The sequence below is a fragment of the Onychomys torridus genome, chromosome 17, assembly GCF_903995425.1.
Source record: "Onychomys torridus chromosome 17, mOncTor1.1, whole genome shotgun sequence".
NCBI classification, from domain to species: Eukaryota; Metazoa; Chordata; class Mammalia; order Rodentia; family Cricetidae; genus Onychomys; species Onychomys torridus.
In genome coordinates, this window is record NC_050459.1 from 19834845 (window position 1) to 19855075 (window position 20231).

General features: G+C 46.9%; 1 protein-coding gene across 2 annotated transcripts in view; it reads right to left on the reverse strand.

The window, feature by feature from the left end:
• The window catches only part of Tacc1 (transforming acidic coiled-coil containing protein 1), a 97342-nt gene that overhangs the window by 58958 nt on the left and 18153 nt on the right, over nt 1-20231 (reverse strand). The gene's annotated exons all lie outside the window — the stretch shown is intronic.

Genomic DNA, 20231 nt, shown 5'->3' on the forward strand with positions numbered 1-20231 from the left:
CCTCGGACCGAACTACTGGCGCGGCGCGCGGGGGCGACCGCTGCTCGGAAGCGCGCTTCCACCACCACCACCACCAGCACCACCCCCCGTCGCTGCGCTGGTCCCGCCCGGCCTGGTTCGGGCAGGCAGGGGCAGGGGCTACCCGAGCGCGCTCGCCCTCCCCGCGGGGACCCGCGCCTGGCTGCTGGCGGCGCGGCGCGGCGCCGACGTCCGTTTCCGAGCGAGCGTGTGCGCGCCGCTGCGCCTTTCCTCTTCCCCTTTCATCTGCTCTTCCTGCCGTTAGGACTTTATGGCGTGGCGGACGCTGGACCGCACAGAAGTTAAGCCCTTTATTTAAGACACACACACACACACAACTGGGAACCCAGGGAGACTGTTGTACCCGCTCCCTGACACAAGTCATCTTCATCCCCTTTACACCCATCATTTGGAAGGTTCCCCCAACCAAGACAAGAACTGGAGATGCCTTGCCTGGACCAAACCACACTCACGGGGGCTCTGGAGCGGCCAGACCTAGGATAGAGGCTACAAAATCCCGCCCCCCCATCCCCACGACAAGACAGCCCGAGCGGTTTCCCGTTGGCCTTTCTTTTCATAACTTTAAGGCTTTCTTCAGATAATTTCTAGGGCTTTGGTTACTGATGTCATCATTTGCCGCTTCAGTACAAAGCCAGCAGGCCTGGTGACCGCAGCCTGCAGGATAAAACCGTTTTATCTTTGGAGGCGAAGGGAAGAGGTTTTTTTTTTTCCTTCATCTTTGAAGGATTCAGCAAAGGGACTGCCCCAGGCCCTCTCTCCTGGTGAACCCGCTGTCTCTACTTCTTGAGACGCCTGGTGCGTCAATGATGTGTTTCTTGTGCTGCTGTCGTTTCTCAGTCTCAGAGAATCTGAGATGTGGCCGCAATTCCCACAGAGTGCGCGCCTCCAAAATCCAGGCCAAGGTCACGCCGCAACTTGCAGGACACAGAGGATCTCCCCTGAGAGGAGTTGGCACTGTGTAGACTACTGATGAATCACAAAGGTCTTACATACTCGGTAACAAAGCAAACATAGGAGATAAGGCTTGGCAGGTATCCCGCCATAATGAAAAGGCAGAACGATGCTTTGGAATCCATTGCTGCTTCTTGCCAGAGATAAACAAGACTGTCAAGCATGTCATAAGACTTGAAAAAAAAAAAAAAGTATGCAGACGTTATTTTGCTTTAGGTCTACATGAACTACGCCAACACTATCCAAGTAAATCTTCACCAAGTAAATCTTCAGATTAGAAATCCCTTCGGTTCCTCCGTTTGGTACAAGTATCCTGTGGCCTGAAAATAACATAAGGCTGCACCCGGGTCTTGATCATTCTTCCTCAATAGTGCTAGGATCTTTTACCCTTCTCTCCATCCTTGGTGTGACTTACATAGTTCCCTAACCCCTTAGAATGTCAGTCTCTAACTGGCTTTCCTCTGCCTAGCTGATCATGCTTCCCTGGGCCCCTCAGCGGGGACCTAGATCTAACCTTTATATGCCCAAGAACACCTAGGAGATCGTCAAAACACAAATTCACCCTGCGATGTAGCTCAGAGGGAGCAGCTTGTCTAGCACGCACAAGGCCCTGAATTCCATTCCTAGCCGGAAAGAAAGGGGTGAGGAGGTGAGGGGGTGAGGGGGTGAGGGGGTGAGGGGGCAGTGGTGTCTAGACAGTCGTATGTGTATTATAATGTCCTTGAATTGTCAAAGGGTAATCTTGGCAAACAGTATCTAAGTTAAGCCAATATCTGGCTTAAGATGTGGGCAAACAATATCTAAACTAACTTCCAGAACACTTTCTCTTTGCCTGCAGAGGTCTCTGCATTCCTGAAATACGCCTCTTCTCCCACCTGAACCCCAAGTTCCCCCCAAGATCCCTGGCCTTGGCTACCCAAACTTCTCTCCCAGCTCAATGGCCCTATGGGAAAGCAACTCTATGTTGTGTATCCTCCTTATACCGGAACGTTCGTGGAAATCGTGACTGTGGCCCTTCGTTGTAAGAGTGAAAAGGAGCTGCTGCTTTTTTTTTTTTTTTTTTTTTTTTTTGGTTCTTTTGAGACAGGGTTTCACTGTGTAGTTTTGGAGGCTGTCCTGGAACTCGCTCTGTAGCCCAGGCTGGCCTCGAACTCACAGAGATCCGCCTGCCTCTGCCTCCCGAGTGCTGGGGTTAAAGGCGTGCGCCACCACTGTCGGAAAAGGAGCATTCCTTGTGATGACATGGGGACAACAGGTATAAGCCAAGCCTGTCTCAGGATGCAAGGTCACCTGACACTTATCACAGCGTACGCAACATGTTTGTTTACATGTACTCATTCTACTTTTGAACCATAAAATTCCAAAGGCCAGAGACCATGTCATACTTATGATATGTTTTTGTCTCTCCAGAACCTAAGGACAAGAGCACACACTCAATGTTCAATAAATTATATAAACAAACATACTAGTTTCCATTTGTCTTTCCAAGTTTGACTAAGCTCCCAGGGAAGCTACATGTTTTGGTTTGGTTTGGTTTTTCAAGACAAGGTTCCTCCATGTAGCTTTGTGCCTTTCCTGGATCTCACTCTATAGACCAGGCTGGCCTCGAACTCACAGAGATCCGTCTGCCTCTGCCTCCTGAGTGCTGGGATTAAAGGCATGAGCCACCACTGCCCGGCAGGAAGCTACATCTTGAAGGAGCAGAGAACAGAAGCAGCTCCTCCAGGGGATGAAGGGCAGCTCTGTACAGCAGCAGCTTGAGATGACGGAAGCAGACACCCAAGTTTCCGAAACACCCATCTTGTTCTCCGTCTAGGACTCCGAGTCAACGCTCTATAGCCTTCATGGGTTGTACGTTACAGAAGCTGAGTCAGTCTGACGTGTCCGTTCCCCTATAATCCTGGGAAAGGCAGACCATGGCCTAGCTGCCGCTCTCAGCCCCACCGAGAAGAATGTCTTCTGCAAATACATAACCAAGCAGCCAAGAAACCTACTTGTTTTGGGAATGACCTTAAGCTGAGAAAGAGCCTTTTATTCTTTTCCATGGCTTCTTGCCCTTCCCGGAAGCTATGGAACGATACAACAAGAAAGTCTATAATTCCCTGGGGCTGGAGATGTAGCTCCAGGGTATAGCAGGTGCTTAGCATGAATGGGGCTCTGGGTTCAATTCCCACTAACAAAAATAACTCCTTCAAAGCATTGTACAAATGATGGCCAGGTCAAGCAAGATGTAGCCACCAATGCTACAGAGCGGTCTGCAAAATGGGTATCTTCGGTAAAAGTTAAATAGAGTAGGGGCTGAGAGATGGCTCAGTGGTTGAAAGCACTAACTACCATTGCACAGGACCCAGGTTCAGTTCCCACCACCTACAAGGCTACTTACACCCATCTTTAACTCTAGTTCTAGGTGCTTGACATCCTCTTCTGGCTTTCAGGGACACCAGGCATGCACCAGTGGTATACATAAATACATGCAGGCAAAGTACACATACACATAAATAAGTAAATCTACAAATAAACCGAGTAAACAAATTCTGACTGCCTCCGACTCTGCTGGCCCGAATTCTTGTCAGCCTCCACTAAGCCTCAGCGTGCCTCCTGCCTGAGCTATCTTTGTTCTCCTAGAATCTAGTTTTATCTGGAATCCTGCAGGTTCGGTTTAGTGAAAATCCCCACCCTCCTTCTCTCACACCGGCCTGCCTTCTGTAAGAATCCTGTCAAGTAGGTTTAGCCAGAATCATCCTGTGCCCCCCCAGAACTTCCTCTTAGTAACTTTTCAGTCAGTGACACAACCTCACTCAATACAGGTCCCTGCCTATAAATACTCACTTGTCCTTGTGTTTGGGCTTAAACCAGATCTCTATTTTACAAAACCCTAGCAGAGCCGTCCCTTAAATGAAGTCTTCCATATTTAACAAGAGTCACAGCAGACCTCCCGTTAACAAGCAAGCCATTATTTCGTAGCATAACCACTGTGAGAAGGGCTGTGAGGACAGGGTTGGATGGGAGAGGCAGGTCGGGTGAGGCCTCACTGTGATCACTTCTACATAACAGGCCTGTTAAGGAGTGTAGAACTTGCTGGAATAGGGGGAACAAACACAAGAGCCCACCTGGCTTATCTCATAGCTGAGAGCTCCGGCAGGGCCTGTTACCCATCTTCCATACAACACCCAAATCTTGGCTGTTAAAGGATATCTTTTAATATCATAATTGTTCTTGCTCATGTAAACCGTTGAAATCTGGTGCAGCTGAAGGACCAACCAAAGCCACCTCCGTGTGCACCTTCTTGGGCCACTCAAAGAGGAAGTAGTCATGCTTTAAAGCAAGGAAGTCATGGCTCCGTTTAGAAAGACCGTAGATCATTCTGGAAGCAACTTGGGAAGCCTGGACTAAAGGGTTCAGGACTGAGGAGATCCAAGAAATTGCATATTGTCTGCCCCAAAAATGTGTAGATAATAGCTCCTGTCACAGTAGCAAGATTCAAATTAGGGGTCCTTTTGGTCAGTAAGTTAGGAGAATGTAAACAACCCCAGCTATTGGGGGGGGGGGGGGGGGACAGAAAGCCCAGGCTGCTTTAAAAACAAACAAAAACAATCATTGACCAGCCATGGACACAAGGCAGCATTTACATAAGACTGTATGAATGTGAAGAGGCAAGGAGAGAGGGCAGGGCCAGAGTCACACTCGGGCATCCCAAGAAACTGCCTGTTTTCTGTCTTTCTTTTTTGAGATAGGGTCTCACTACCTAAACCTGACTGCCCTGGAACTTGCTATGTAGACCAGGCTGGCCTCGAACTCCCAGAGATCTTCCTGCCTCTGTCTCTCGAGTGCTAGGATTAAAGACATGTGCCACCGTCCCCAGCTTCATGACTATTGTCTGACATCCAAATGAAATTTTCATTTGGTTAAACCTGAACTCTAGATAATCTTCCGGGGTCAGCCTCCAGACTGTTGGGACGACAAAAGTCCACCACCATGTCTAACTACAGTTTAAGGATTTGATTAGTGGTTCGCAAGACAGCTCAGCAGTTAAGAGCACTTTCTGGTCTTCCAGAAGATGTAAATCTGGTTCCTAGCCACCCATGTTGGGAGCTGTGCTGGCTAGTTTTATGTCAACATGACATAACCTGACCCTAACCCTAATTCTACAGTCATCTGAAATGAGGAAAGTCAATTGAGAAAACCCGGCCTTTGTAAGATCTGGCTGTAGGCCAGTAAAGATTGATTAGAGAGGGCCCAGCCTATGGTGGGTGGTTCCATCCCTGGGCTAGTGGACCTAGGTTCTATAAGAAAGCAGGCTGAGCAAGCCAGTAAGCAGCATCCCTGCATGGCCTCTGCATCAGCTCTTGCCTCCAGGATCCTGCCTTCCTTCAATGATAGACTACAATGTACAGTGTAAGCCAAACAAACCCTCCCTTCCCCGACTTGTTTTTTGGTCACAGTGTTTCATCCCAGAAATAGAAACCCTAACTGCAACCTCGTGTAACTCCAGCTCCAGAGGATCTGACGCCCTCTCTGGGCCTCTCTGGGCACTTTTATATGTGGCACACATTCACACACACACATGCACATACAGATAAGTAAAAATAAATATCTTACAAAAAAATTTTTTTTTGATGAGCAAAATATGTGCCTAACTCAACCAAGATTAAATGCCAGAATGAGAGCTGGGAATGTGGCTCAGTGGTAGGGCACTTGCCCGGTATGCTCAAGGTCCTGAGTTCAATAAATACCTAGTCCTGCAACAAATAAATAAAAATAAATAAATAAATTCCAGATTGATGATGCAAGCAAAATTGCTAGGCTTCTCAAAACCCCTGAAGAAAGGTACAGACCTCTACAAATTGAAATCGCAGCTAGCAATGATGTGTTGGGCCTCAGTGGGACCCCGGCAGAGCATCTCTAGTCTCCATGGATACGAGTTCCAAGAGATGGAGGAATTTCCTTGGTGGGCATTACAACAACCTGACTACTGACGGCTCTCCCCACGCTGGCTAAGCTCAACACCCTCAGTCTCTTCCTCCTTGCCTACTCAAAGCACAGAATGTCCCTAGGGTGTAATGGTAGGGTCTTCTATCAATAAGGCTCTTCTAATCAGGTGATTTCATCGGTCCTCATAATCCCTCCCCTCAGGTAGACGGGCTGGGCGAGATTTATTCTCATGTGGGGATAAGGTAACTGAAGCAGAAAAGGCAACCTGCCAGCCTGAAGTCACAGACAGGGCAGGGAAGCACCAGTCTGCAACGCTAACTCCGCTCTCAGAACTTGCTCTTCCTTGCCCTCTACCCTAGGTGGAAGCGGACTCACCCCCCAACTCCACTGTAGTCCATCTCAGCAAGGGTTCTTCTGCCTGCTCCCTCCTTCCCTGGATAGCTTACTGAGCCACCGCTGGGAAAATGTTGCTGTTATGAAGAACTACCATTGTGCCAGACGGTGGTGGCATGTACCTTTACTCCCAGCACTCAGAGGGAGGGACAAGGGGAGGAAGAGGCAGGCGGGTCCCTGAGTTCAAGGCCAGCCTGGTCTACAGAGTGAGTGCCATTTCTGGCAGGAGGCCAGTGGCCACCCCACATGCTTTTCGGTCCTCCCACAGTCCCAGTGCAAAGGTTCTGCTAATGCCTGTACAGCACTGTCTACTTGAGCATTGGACAGCTTGTAACTATGTTAACACAGTCTTATCTAGAGGGTTGTGACTTAGGTCTTGGGGGAGGGATGTTATCCTAGAGCCTGTAACTGTCATCACTAAGGGATTACAATGTTCTCTTCACTATCCAGCCACACCCAAATCAACGAATGTGTACTCCCCATCTACCCTGAAAATTACATCAGAGAAACTCCTTCTTAAATCTGTCTGTTTTCCGGTCTCACCATTTAGTCCTAATTGGTACGAACTTATTCCCCTGCCTCTGTCTTCCGAGTGCTGGAATTGTCTGCGTGTGCTGCTAGTTTTCGGAGACTCTGGGGACGACTCTACCTGTAAAGAGTGTCCTTAAAGAACCAGGTGTGAGCCAGGCGGTGGTGGCGCACGACTGTGATCCTAGCACTCGGGAGGCAGAGCCAGGTGGGTTTCTGTGAGTTCGAGGCCAGCCTGGAGTGAGTTCCAGGAAGAGAGCAAAGCTACACAGAGAAACTCTGTCTAAAAACAAAACAAAACAAAACAACAACAAAAAAAAACAACTTTCTATGGTTTGGGCTGTGGGCTGGAGAGATGGCTCAGAGGTTAAGAGCACTGCCTGCTCTTCAAAGGTCCTGAGTTCAATTCCCAGCAACCATCTGTAATGAGATCTAGTGCCCTCTTCTGGCCTGCAGACATACATGCTGTATACATGGTGAGTATAAATAATTTTTTGGAGTTTGATCCTCAACTCAAAAAAAAAAAAAAAGAAAGAAAGAAAAAGAAGAAAGTCAGGGCAGCAACTCAAGCAGGACAGGAACCTGGAGGCAGGAGCTGATTGATGTCAGAGGTCATGGAGGGGAGCTGCTTACTGGCTTGCTCCCCATGATTTGCTCAGTCTGCTTTCTTTTTCTTTCTTTCTTTCTTTTTTTTTTTTTTTTTTTTTTTTTTTTTGTTGTTGTTGTTGTTGTTGGTTTTTTCGAGACAGGGTTTCTCTGTGTAGCTTTGCGCCTTTCCTGGAACTCGCTCTGTAGACCAGGATGGCCTTGAACTCACAGAGATCCGCCTGGCTCTGCCTCCCGAGTGCTGGGATTAAAGTCGTGCGCCACTACCGCCCGGCTCTGCTTTCTTATAGAACCCAGGACCACCAGCCCAGGGATGGCATCACTCACAATGGGCCCTCTCCCATCACTCACTAATTAAGAAAATGCCCTACAGTCTTGCCTACAGTCAGGTCTTATGGAAGCATCCTCTCAGTTGAGGCCCTTCCTCTCTGATGACTCAAGTTTGTGTCAAGTTGACACATAATTAGCCAGCACAATTCATTTATGCAAAAACAGGAAGATCTTTACTCTTTAAACCAGCAGAAAGCTCAGGAAAGGAGCCGGAATTAAGCATTTATTATATGACAAAGGTGTTACAACCTTAAAAAATAAAGGATGGTCCAGGCCGTGGTGGCACATGCCTTTAATCCCAGCACTTGGGAGGCAAAGCCAGGTGGATCTCTGTGAGTTCGAGGCCAGCCTGGTCTCCAAAGTGAGTTCCAGGAAGGAAAGGCGCAAAAAGCTACACAGAGAAACCCTGTCTCAGGGGAAAAAAAAAAAAAAAAAAAAAGAATGGTTGCCTAATAGATGTGTGAAGAATATTGGTTAACAATGGAAAAAATGATCGGCATAAACCCTTACCTCAGAGTACATATCTAAAGACATTCCAGATGGATCCGATGGCTAAATACTAAAAATCAAGCCATGGGGAGAAAGCAGTCTAGAAACAACAGAATCTGTCAGTGCTCTGTAAGAAGGATGCCAGTCCAACTCAGCAGTAATTAATGAAACCACACACAAAATCAAATCCCAGACTTATTGGGCTACATATGGAAAGTAAGACTGGTAGATGTGCGTCTTCAAATTAAAAGGCAAACAGGGGCTGGGGAAAACAAAGGAAGTTCCTGTTATCTTATAAACTTGTGAAAACCTGGAGTTCACACCAATCTCAACCGGGAACCTGACAGTGGCAACAAATCACACACCTGTCACGCTTTCTAGGTATCACACAACTGCCAAGCACTTGACCTGAACTATGAGATCCAGTCCCTGCCTTGAATCCCACAGTCTGGGGGGGGGGGGGGTATGGGAGGGGCTTACTATGGGTCTTTTAGGTTGGCTGGCTAGTCAGTGCTTGAGAGTGAATATTATCTACAACCTTATGATTGGGGAACTTTCCTGTTCTGTATCACAGACACACTGGTACTCCATACTGGAAAAGGGAATCAGAATGTTCATGTTATTACTCACTTTGAACACATTGTTCTGAGTTAAACTGCCAGCCCAGATGCCCCTGCAAGAATACAAGGTTGGGTGATGCATATACACAATGGCAGTACTCAGCAAAGAAAAACAGTGATGCCAGGCGGTGGTGGCGCATGCCTTTAATCCCAGCACTCGGGAGGCAGAGCCAGTCGGATCTCTGTGAGTTCGAGGCCAGCCTGGTCTACCAAGAGAGTTCCAGGAAAGGCGCAAAGCCACACAGAGAAACCCTGTCTCGAAAAACCAAAAATAAAAAAAAGAAAGAAAGAAAGAAAAAAGAAAGAAAAGTAAAGTAAAAAGAAAAACAATGACAGCATGAAATTTGCAGGCAAATGGATGGAACTAGAAAATATCATCCTGAGTGAGGTCACCCAAACCCAGAAGGACAAACATGGTATGTATTCACTCAGAAGTGGATTCTAGATATAAAGCAAAGAACAATCAGACTGCAACCCACAGAACCAGGGAGGCTGTATAGCAGGGGGGACCCTAGGATGACTGTGGTTTATAATAAGTTTTGGTTTTACTAAATCACTGGGCAAGCCTCAGTGAAACATTTCACTATTAGGATAAGAATTTGTACTGTATAAAGCTGATAATAGAAAAAAAATGAAAAAAAAAAAAAAAGAAAAGAAAAAGAATACAAGGTTGGTACCAGCACAAACTGATGCGACCAAGCAAACATCCACAGAAGAGGGAAGGTACAAGGGATGATAATGGGAAACAGACAAAATGGGGCAAAGGGTTCTTGAGAAGTGGACCGGAAGGGTGAGCCTGACTACTGCCTTTGTCCCCGCCCGCTTCCCCTTATAGGCTATCTACCTGGAGATGAGAGGCAGACAGGTCTTTTTTTTTTTTTTTGAGATAGGGTTTGGAGCCTGTCCTGGATCTCACTCTGTAGACCAGGCTGGCCTCGAACTCACAGAGCTCCACCTGCCTCTGCCTCCCGAGTGCTGGGATTAAAGGCGTTAGGATGTCAATCCACTGTCTTCTCAAATTTGGCCCTGCTGAATAAAGTGCAGCTTTCAAAACCGATTCTGGGGCTGGAGATGGCTCAGTGATTAAGAGCACTTGTTGCTCTTGCAGAGGGTCTGGGTTCGGGTCCCAGCACCCACATGACAGCTCACACCCATCTGTGACTCCAGTTCCTAGGGGATCTGGCACATTCTTCTGGCTTTTACGGGCACCAGGCACCCACACAGTGCACACACATACATGCAAGCAAATCATTCGTCCACATAAAATAAATCTTTGAAAAATCAGTTCCTATCTCTGCTCCCTGGCATCTCAGCACCTGAACGGGAGCAAGGAGCTCCAGTATTCCAGTTATATTTAAGCATTATTATGGCTTTTGTAAAAAGAAAAGGTAAAGAACAGAGAGACAAGTTAAATCAGCTACATTTTCAACCCACCCCCCAACCCCAGCAGAGACTTCAAAGGAACGTTAAAATCTGTCTCTCTCTCTCTCCTCCATATGCAGCCAAGCTCCAATCCAGGAATAGTATGTTAGGCTGGTTAAAGTCTAATTTTTCAACCGAGCCTGGTGGTTCCTAGCTGTAATCCCAGCACTTGGAAGGCTGAAGCTGGAGGATTCCCATGAGCTTGAGGTCCGCCTGGGCTCCATAGTGAATTCCAAGACAGCCGGAGCTACAGTGTGAATCCTGGTAAATAAACATGAGAGAGTTTCGTTTTCAAGTCTGGAAGAAGGTGTATCTCAGTAGAGGAGCACATGCCTAGCATACCTGAGGTGTAGCCCTGAAATGGAAGAAAAGAAAGCTTTGATGGCATGCAGAGGATGGAAAGGCAAGAGTGGGCATTTACAGAGCTCACCAACCACTCTGGACTCCTCTGGTACCCTGTGGGGCCAATGGAGGAGGCAGCCTATGATGGTCTGATGTGATCAAGGGGCTGGTGTGAGCCTTCATTCCAAGGAGGCGTTTGCCTCATGACCCAAGACGCCATGAAAAGATTGCCCCCAGGCTCTTCTACGGATGCAAAGGCTCGCCCCCAAACACAAAAAACTCAGGCCAGCATGTAAGAGACGTGCTTCACGTGGAGATGCAAAAGGGTCCGTTTTCACACGCTCTCAATGGGTGCTTTCTCTTTCAATCGACTTGAGAGGAAAACAAAGAGAAGGCCCTTAGCACAGGCCTATCATCTCAACCCCAGGACGAGGGGCCAGAGGTACCTCATTAGAGGCCGGCATAAGCTTCGGAGCAAGACTGCTTCAAAGAACAGAGATAAAGAAAAATGAGAAGGTACCCATGGGCACTGTGCCAGGACCCCACCGAGGACTTAGAAAGGGATTCACACCAGCAAGGAGCCTGGAGCTGGAGAAGTTTTAGCTTCACAGGGAATTCAAGTCATCTTGCAAAAAGGAGATACCTGCGGCTCCCGAGCGGGCCAGCTGGCTTCGACTGGGTAAGTGAAAATATTGATTTACTGAGGGAAGGGGATGGTGCTGGCCTCCTCCGCCTTCTCGGAGGAAATGAAAAATGTTAACTTCTGGAAACTCGATAAAACTGTCAAAAGATATCTCCTACACAGACCGTGAAACACAAACCCTGACCCCCTTCCTTCTGTCCCAACTGTAAACATGCACATACAATTTTCATTATTATGACAAAAGGGAAGTCTAGGATGCTTCTCCAACGTGCGTGCCTTGAACCTGCTCACACTTGGCGTTTCCGGAAAACCACCATGCCTCAGCCCCCACCTCAGGAATAACCCCCCCCCCCCCCCACCCCCCACCCCGTACAGCTCGACACAGTTTTCCACAGCAGCTGAGTGGGGCCTGTGACTCAGCTCTGACTAGTGGGACAATGCCTCTGCACCCGGTAGTATTTTGTCAACTTGACACAATTGAGAGCCATCTAGGAAGAAGGAAGCCAACTGGAAACCGCTTCCATCAGGTCGGCCTGTAGACAAGTCTCTGGGGCATGTTCTTGCCTGATGACTGATGTGGGAGGCCGAGCCCACTATGGCAGGGGGTCCTGGGTTGTATATTAAAACAAATTGAGCAAGCCATAGGGAGCAAGCCAGTAAGCAGCATTCCTCCGTGGCTTCTGTCCCAGTCCCGCCTCCTGGATCCTGCTTTAAGCTCCTGGCCTGGCTTCCCTCCCTGATGGACTGTGGCTTGTAAACCAGATTAACCCTTTACTCTCCAAGTTGGTTTTAGTGAGCCTCTTATCACTGCGAAGGCAATGCAGACCCCATCTTAGGGAAGGGCTACCATCTCAGACCACCTGCCATACTCAGTTCCAGGAAGGACCTCAGGAATGCGCCATGATGACAACGCGAACAGATACAGGGCAGTATGCTTCTGTAGAAATTCTGTCTGCGGTTCATGGCCCTTGAAGATATCTAAACAATCCCTGCCAAAGTCTAGCCCAATGGTTTCAAATGTGGTTTCACACCCAAAGTCTAGACCAATAGTTTCAAAAAATCACCTTGCCCCATATCCCCTCTACCCAATCCCAAGTTGCCAATTCCCGGCTTGTGGTTTTTCGCTATAAAAATTCTCTACCCCTGGGCCCACCACCGCCACTGCTGTGTTTCCCTCCATCTGCCATGCGATGGCCCAGGTTGAACCTGACAATAAAGGGACCCGTATGTGCTTGCATCAGAAACCGGCTCCTTGGTGGTCTCTGGGGGTTTCGAGAAACAGGTACAACAGTCACAGCAACAGAAACTTAATACATATAGCATTTAAAAAAGGAAATCTCTCTGCCGGGCTTGGTGGTGCACACATTTAATCCTAGCATGCAGGAGGCAGAGACAAGCGGCTCTCTGAGTTCGAGGCCAGCCTGGTCTATACAGAGTGAATTTCAGAGAAACCCTATCTTGAAAAAACAAAGCAAACACTGCCCCACCCCCACAAATAAATAAATAAATAATAAGTAAATAAATAAAAATAAAAAAAGGAAGGAAGAAATTCTTCTCTGGCTGCTTTCTTCAGATGGTGAGCAGACCCGTGTGGGTGAGGATAGCAGGTAGAGAGAGAGAGATGCTAACTAACAAGACGCGTGAAAACCAAAGCCAGGCCAACTCCCTGAAACGGAGCAGCCCGAGGCCCTTGGGGACTGTTGGGGACACGTCTCATTTCAGCAGTACAGCCCCTTTCCTCTGAGACATGCCAGGGTCTAAGATCCCATCTCAAACAAGAGACTCAAATCTGCCACCTGGACCCTGACCACCCCCAAACAAGACTGGGAGGCTCCCTTCTGCCTCTCCTGCATAAAGGAAATTTCCTGGGAGGAAGCTGTGTCCGCAGAGACAGCCTGACTGATACAAAGGGGCTGTGTCTACAAGATGGACTGAGCAGAACTTCAATGCTCTGGAGAGACTGGAATGTTGAGGTGCAGGGTCCTAATTACCTTATCCGGGGCTAAATTCCTTGCCCACCTCTGTGTCAGAACTAACATCTTGTGACAAAGAGATTTTTTTTAAAAAAAAGCCTTTTTGGGATCTATTAAGTTAGCAGACCACTAGCTTCCACCAACCCAAAAGCTAAGACTGCATCTTGGGTCTGTATAAAAGCTCCTTCCCATTCGGCTGCATCTACCTCTCTAATATACTCACCAAAGTTAGACTTACTACTTTGTTCTGTAAAACTGTAAAATTTCATGGAACTGTTTCCACGTGAGAACATGGAATTTGGGGTAGCCCAAAGCTGTGTCCCTTGGCCCATGGTCACTCATACATACATCAGAACAAACCAGGCCTTTATTCCTTTGAGGAGAGAGCTGTTCCTTTTGTCAGCTGTAAATGACTGAGGTGAGGACCACTTCGGAGGCCAGGTGCAGCTCTGAAGGGCAAGGAGTCAATATTTAGGTTCCATCAAAGGCCAAGATGTACAGACAGAATGGATTTGGATCCTGATCAATCAATATTAATGTCTTTAGGGAGATGCCCTTGAAACAATATAACTTTATAAGTCTAAGCAATACTAAATAATAAATACGAGCCTTTGCTCAATTCCAAGAATAAAAGATAACTAACCCACATCCTATAAATCAATTGCTGCTGTTTGGATTTAATACTGGCTAATGTTAGTAACAAATACCAGCATTCAGCTCCGAAAACATCTTGTTCGTTTTTTTTTTTTACACTGTCAAGGATTGAAGAGTTAAGCATGCCAGGAGGTCAGCTCTTCTGTTCCAAGTCCTCACTTCCAAAGGCCCACCCTCCCATCCTTGTGCCCTCCCTAAAACAAGAAAAACAAAACACCAAGTCCAATTTGGGTTGCCCATACACTCATTGGAGCACAGTCAAGCTCCCAGTGGCCAGCACCTTCAGGAGAACTGAGTCCTTCCCCACCCCCACCCCGTCAGAGCCATCAGTTGTCAAGAGCTGCACGTCAGCATCTTTATAACAATTTTTCAGGACTCTCTTCAAAGTACAATGCTTCCTTAGAAACAGTTTGCTTAAGAACTTAAAATTAATTTTTTTTTTGCTTTTCGGTTTTTGGGGTTTGTTTTGTTGTTGTTTTTGCTGTGATTAAAAGTGTTTGTATACAAAAAATGTTCTTTGTTCCAAAAGTTAATGCCCTTCTCCTGTCCTCTGCCCCACCCCAGGCTGTATAGCAAACCCAAAACCTTGTGCATACTCAGCAAGCACTCTTGGCCACAACCCCATCCCAGGCTAGCCTCAAATTCTGTCTTTCTACTACCGTTTTTTCTGAGTGCTAGGATTGTGGGCCTGCACCACCCACACATGGGGGTCAACATTTTTTTGTTTTGTTTTTAATTTTTTGTTTTTGTTTTTTGTTTGTTTGTTTGTTTTTTTCCGAGACAGGGTTTCTCAGTGTAGTTTTGGTGCCTGTCCTGAAACTCACTGTGTAGATCAGGCTGGCCTTGAACTCACAGAGATCTGCCCGCCTCTGCAGGGTTGTAAGGGTTTTGTCCTTAATTACGCTATCATCCTGGGATGTGGGCCTGCCTAAAAAGCAGGTGGGCCCTCTGTGCCCCCCCCCCCTTTCTGTCCTCTGCGCGGTCTCTCTGTCTCTCTCTGTCTCTCTTCCTCTCTCTGTTTCTCTCTTCCTGTTTCTCTGTCTCTGTCTCTCTCTGTCTCTCTCTCTCTCTCTACCTCTCTCCCTCTCTCCTCCTCTCTCCCCCTCTCTCCCTCTCTCTCCACCTCTCCCCCAATAAAGCTCTAGAAAGGTAACCATGGCTCATGATTCTTCCGCCAGCACGCTCCTCTGCCAGCATGGCCACCACCGGCGGTGGCCAGCCACGAGCAGCGCCAATTTAACCAACAGTGGTGAGATCAAAGGCGTGCACCACCACTGCCCAGCTCAAGTGTTTTTAAATGACTTCACTGCATAAGTCAAAATCCACAGGCTCATCCAGTCATTCATTTATTCCACAAGCTTTACAAATGACAGAACTCTGCCATCTGTGCCATGCACTGTGGACTGAAACAGACCCCAATTCTATCGGCAAACAAATACAAACATAACTTATGAGCTGTCTGTTAGGGAGGGGCCCCAAAATAGCTTGACCACACAGCAGCCATGATAGGCTTAGGGGCGTAGACACAGCTTCTGTGACAGGCTTACTGGCAGGTGACATCCAGATGCAGGAAAAGCCTTAAGCTGATACCACCCACGGATCCACTCAGGAATGAGGAAGTATCTGACATCCCAAACATTCCAGCCATTTAATAAGGTGGCCAGATGTCCCTGAGTCTAGCACACACCTATGTTTGTTTTACAGATACCCCTAGACAAATGTCAGCCAATCAGGGTCCTGAACCCTGGAAATCCCCTCACCCCAACCTCTGCTATGATTAAAAAACCCTACCCCACCTGGGCTCGGGGCTCTCTGCTCTCACGGATGTGTGGGACAAACAGACCAAGTCCTGGAGCTTGAAAAATAAAGGCTCTTTGATTTTACATGCAGGATGCCTTCTCCATGGTGGTCTTTTGGGGGTCCCTGTGATCTGGGCGTAACATAGGGAAATACAAAGTAAGAAAGGAAAGAGATGGCGCGTCTTGCCGTTGATAATGTTACTTTAACTTGACAGTGACCGGCTCCGCTCTTATCTTTTTCAAAATACGTTTGACATCTGGAATAAACTTATCTGAAGAGTTTGTTGTTGTTGTTTTATTTATAATCTGCACTTCCAACAGACGTCAGCTCTGACCACAGAGTCTCACCAGTGGTGCCCATCTGCTTAACCATGTTGGCACTGGAATGAATACACAAGAGTACAAATCCTTCTCTTGTTCACAAGCATGTGTTTATGTGGAAGGATATACAATGCATACATGCATGCATATACATACACGCATGCACACACTCGAACAAACTTTTACAGAAATAGGATTTGAATACACATATTGTCTCCGGCAAGACAGCAACTATTCTCTACACCTTCTGTTTTCAGATGAGGAAGAGGGAACCGGGATGTTCCATGCCTCCCTGCAGAGCTAAATGTGTTTCCTTCTGTGTAACATTCCTGATGTGCCCAGCTCACTCCTCATGGGGGGCAGGAGGTATTAATGGATTCTCTGTTATAAATGAAACTCTGGTGAACAAACTGGTGCAAATACATCTTTTTACATGTACGGGTTTTTTTGTTGTTGTTGTTATTGTTGTTTTGTTTTGTTTTTTAACAGATACATGATTTCTTAGCACAAGCTACCAGAAGTGGAACCAGAGTATCAAATCACACACATTTTACATTGGATATACATAGTCAACAGCCCTTAAGCAAGGTTGTAGTGTAACAAGGACTAAGAGGCAGGTCTTATTAAAAAGCACCGACTCTCCAGTGGGGCCTATAGTTGCCCGGTGGGTATTTAGAAGCAGGACAAAGTTTGGCTTCTGTCTCTGTCTTCTTTACTACCTTAAACTTTGGGTCAGATTCCTGCTCAGCTCCACACATAGATATGCTAACCATTTTAGGAGTATCTGTCTAAAAACTGGTAACTCAAGGCTGAGCAATCCTAAACTTCTCATCTCACCTCCCTTCAAAGACTAAAGAATAGCTAACATATTTCTGAGAGACTGTCAACCGCCTGTGGCTAGCGTTTTCTCTTTGTAGTTAGAGTTTTCCTGCCTGGCCCACAGTCAGGACAAATCTCTCTCACCCGCCAGGCCCACAGCCACTCAGACCCAACCAAGTAAACACACAGAGATTTATATTGCTTACAAACTGTATGGCCATGGCAGGCTTCTTGCTTGTTCCAGACAAGCCAGCACACACATCTTGCTCCAGACCCGTGCAGTGATGCCTAGATGTCACCACCAGTCATTGCTGTGACCTTCCAGGAGCAGCAAAGCCTTGTAGGCAGATCATCCCACAACAAGGTTACCCCCAAACCCAGTGGGGAGCAATTATTTCAGAATGGGAACTGAGGATGCTTGCCCAAGCAGGAACAATCATCCCACAGTGGGAACCAGATTGCCCCCTTCCCTAGAACCAATTAGCAACCCAGAACAAGGTAACACGCAGGCAGACCGTTGTTTGACCCAGACTGTTTAAGAGTGCACACTCTCATCCCTGCCTCAGCTCCTACTCCTGCACCTGAGACTTATGTTCTACTCCAAGACAATGCTAAGATGCCAAATCCCCCAGTCTTGCTAATAGAACCTCTGGTGGTTAAGGGAGAATGGTCCCTATACGCTCATGTATTTGAATACTTGGTCCCCAGCTGGTGGAACGATTTGGGAAGGATTAGGAGGTGTGGTCTTGTTGAAGATGTGTCACTGAGGGAGGCTTTAAGGTTTCAAAAGACTCAAGACAGTTCCAGTGTTCCTCTGCTTCCTACTTGCAGATAAGATGTATGCTCTCAGCATCTGCTGTAACACGAATCTTAAAGGGTCTTATTAATAAAAACAAACCCAGAGCCAGGTATTGGGGTGAATGCTGAAAGATCAGAGAAGCAGAACAGGCCACAGCTAATCTCACCTCACCAACTCCTCAGCTGATCCTGTTTCCTCAGACTGGAAGCCTCTGAGTCCTCATCCAAATGGATCTCAGCTGAACTGCTGTTAAAAGCCTAAAAGCTTAAAAGTTCCTGGTCCTCATGCCTTATATACCTTTCTGCTTCCTCCCATCACTTCCTGGGATTAAAGGCGTATGTCACCATGCCTGGCTATTTCCAGTGTGGCTTTGAATTCACAGATATCCAGAGGGATCTCTGCCTCCAGAATGATAGGATTAAAGGTGTATGTGCCACCATTCTCTGGTCTCTATATCTAGTGGCTGTTCTGTTCTCTGACCCCAGATAAGTTTATTAGGGTGCACGATATATTGGGGAACACAATATCACCACATACTGCTCCAGCACCATGCCTACCTTCCTGCTCCCATACTCCCTGCCATGATGGCCATGAACTCACCCTCTGAAACCGCAAGCTCCTGAGATGCTTTGAATAAAAGTGGCTCCCATCGGCTCATATATTTGGATACTCAGTCATCGGGGAATGGCACTACTTGAGAAGGATTAGGACATGTGTTGCAGGATACTTGATCACACTGTGTGAAGATGTTTCTGTTTACCTTACCTGCCTAAGGCACCTTCTGATTGGCTTAATAAAGAGTTGAATGGCCAATAGTTAGGCAGGAGAGAATAGGCGGGACTTCCCAGGAGAGAGAGAGAGAGAGACTCTGCAGAGATTTGCCAGCAAGACATGGAGCAAGTTGGGAGTAAAGTGGCAGAACACAGATGAATATAAACGTAGATGAATATATATGGTTGATTTAAGTTTTAAGAGCTAGTTGGGGCTGGGGCAGCAGTGGCACACACCTTTAATCCTAGCAATTGGGAGGCAGAGCCAGGTGGATCTCTGTGAACTCAAGGCCAGCCTGGTCTACAGAGCAAGAGCCAGGACAGACACCAAAACTACACAGAGAAACCCTGCCTCAAAAAACAAAAAACAAAAAACAAAACAAAACAAACAAACAAACAAACAAAAAAGAGCTAGTTGGGAACAAACCTAACCTAAGACTAAGCTTTCATACTTAATAAGTCTGTGTCATTATTTGGGAGCTGGAGATCCAAAGAAGTCCAGTTACACATGTGGCCTTGTTGGAGGAAATGTGTCACTGAGGGGTGGGCTTTGAGGTTTCAAAAGCCCAAGCCAAGCCTAGTATCTCTCTTTCTGTCTCTCTCTGTCTCCGTCTGTCTCTCTCTCTCTCCCTGCTACCTGCAGATCCAGATGTAAAACTCTAAGCTACTCCTCCAGCACCATGTCTACCTGTGTGTCCCCATGCTTCCTGCCATGATATTAATGGACTAAACCCCTGAAACTGTAAGCAAGGCCCAATTAAATGCATTCTTTTATAGGAATTGCTGTGGTTGGGGCTGGAGAGATGGCTCAGTGGTTAAGAGCACTGACTGCTCTTCCTGAGGACCCAGATTTAATTCCTAGCACCCACATGGCAGCTCACAACTGTCTGTAATTTTAAGATCTGACACCCTCACATAGACATACATGCAGACAAAGCATCAATACAAATAAAATAAAAATAAGTGAACTATTTTAAAAAGAATTGCTGTGGTCATAGTGTTTCTTCACAGCAACAGGCCGTTAACTAAGACAGTCCCTGATGAACTCTTTTCTATAAGTTGTCTTGGGCATGATGTCTTATCACAACAACAGGAAAGTAAGACACAGCCATGGAGATTAAAGTCTTCTGTCTTTTGACGTTACTCTTTCCATTTCTGGGTAAATAGCTGGATCCAACTATTGGGACTCTCTGAAGAGAGGTGCTGTATGGCCAAGGACTCCAGTAACAATACTAATGCACATTTTTAAGTGGCAGTATATGAGATAGTCTTTTCCTCACACTTTAGCCAGAGATCCATTAATCTTTTAAATCTTTGCAAATGTGTAGAGATGATTTGCCCATACAAATGCTCTTATTTGATTCATTTATTTATTTATTTGTGGTTTTCCGAGGCAGGGTTTCTCTGTGTAACAGCTGTGGCTGGCCTCGAACTCACAGAGCGCCACCACTGCCCAAACATGAATACAATTATTTATACAGCTGAGCATTGTGATGCACTTACTGGACCACCCTGTCTTCCTTTCTCCCCTCCCTCTGCCTGTCTTCCCTGTCACCTCTCTCCTTCTTGCCTACTTTCTCCTGTTTTTGAAAATGGAGGGTATAAATAACTCCTTCGCCTTAAATCTGTGGTGCTAAGTTGTGATCTTTGGATCAGCGGCCCCCAGGACGTTAGAAATGCAAATGTCACTCTGGAGCGGTAAGCCTGGGGTGGCCCCACCATCTGAGCTCTGACAAGCCCTCAGGAGAGGTGTTTGCTTATTCAGAACTACCTTTTGGTTTTCTCTGTTATGTTATTCATT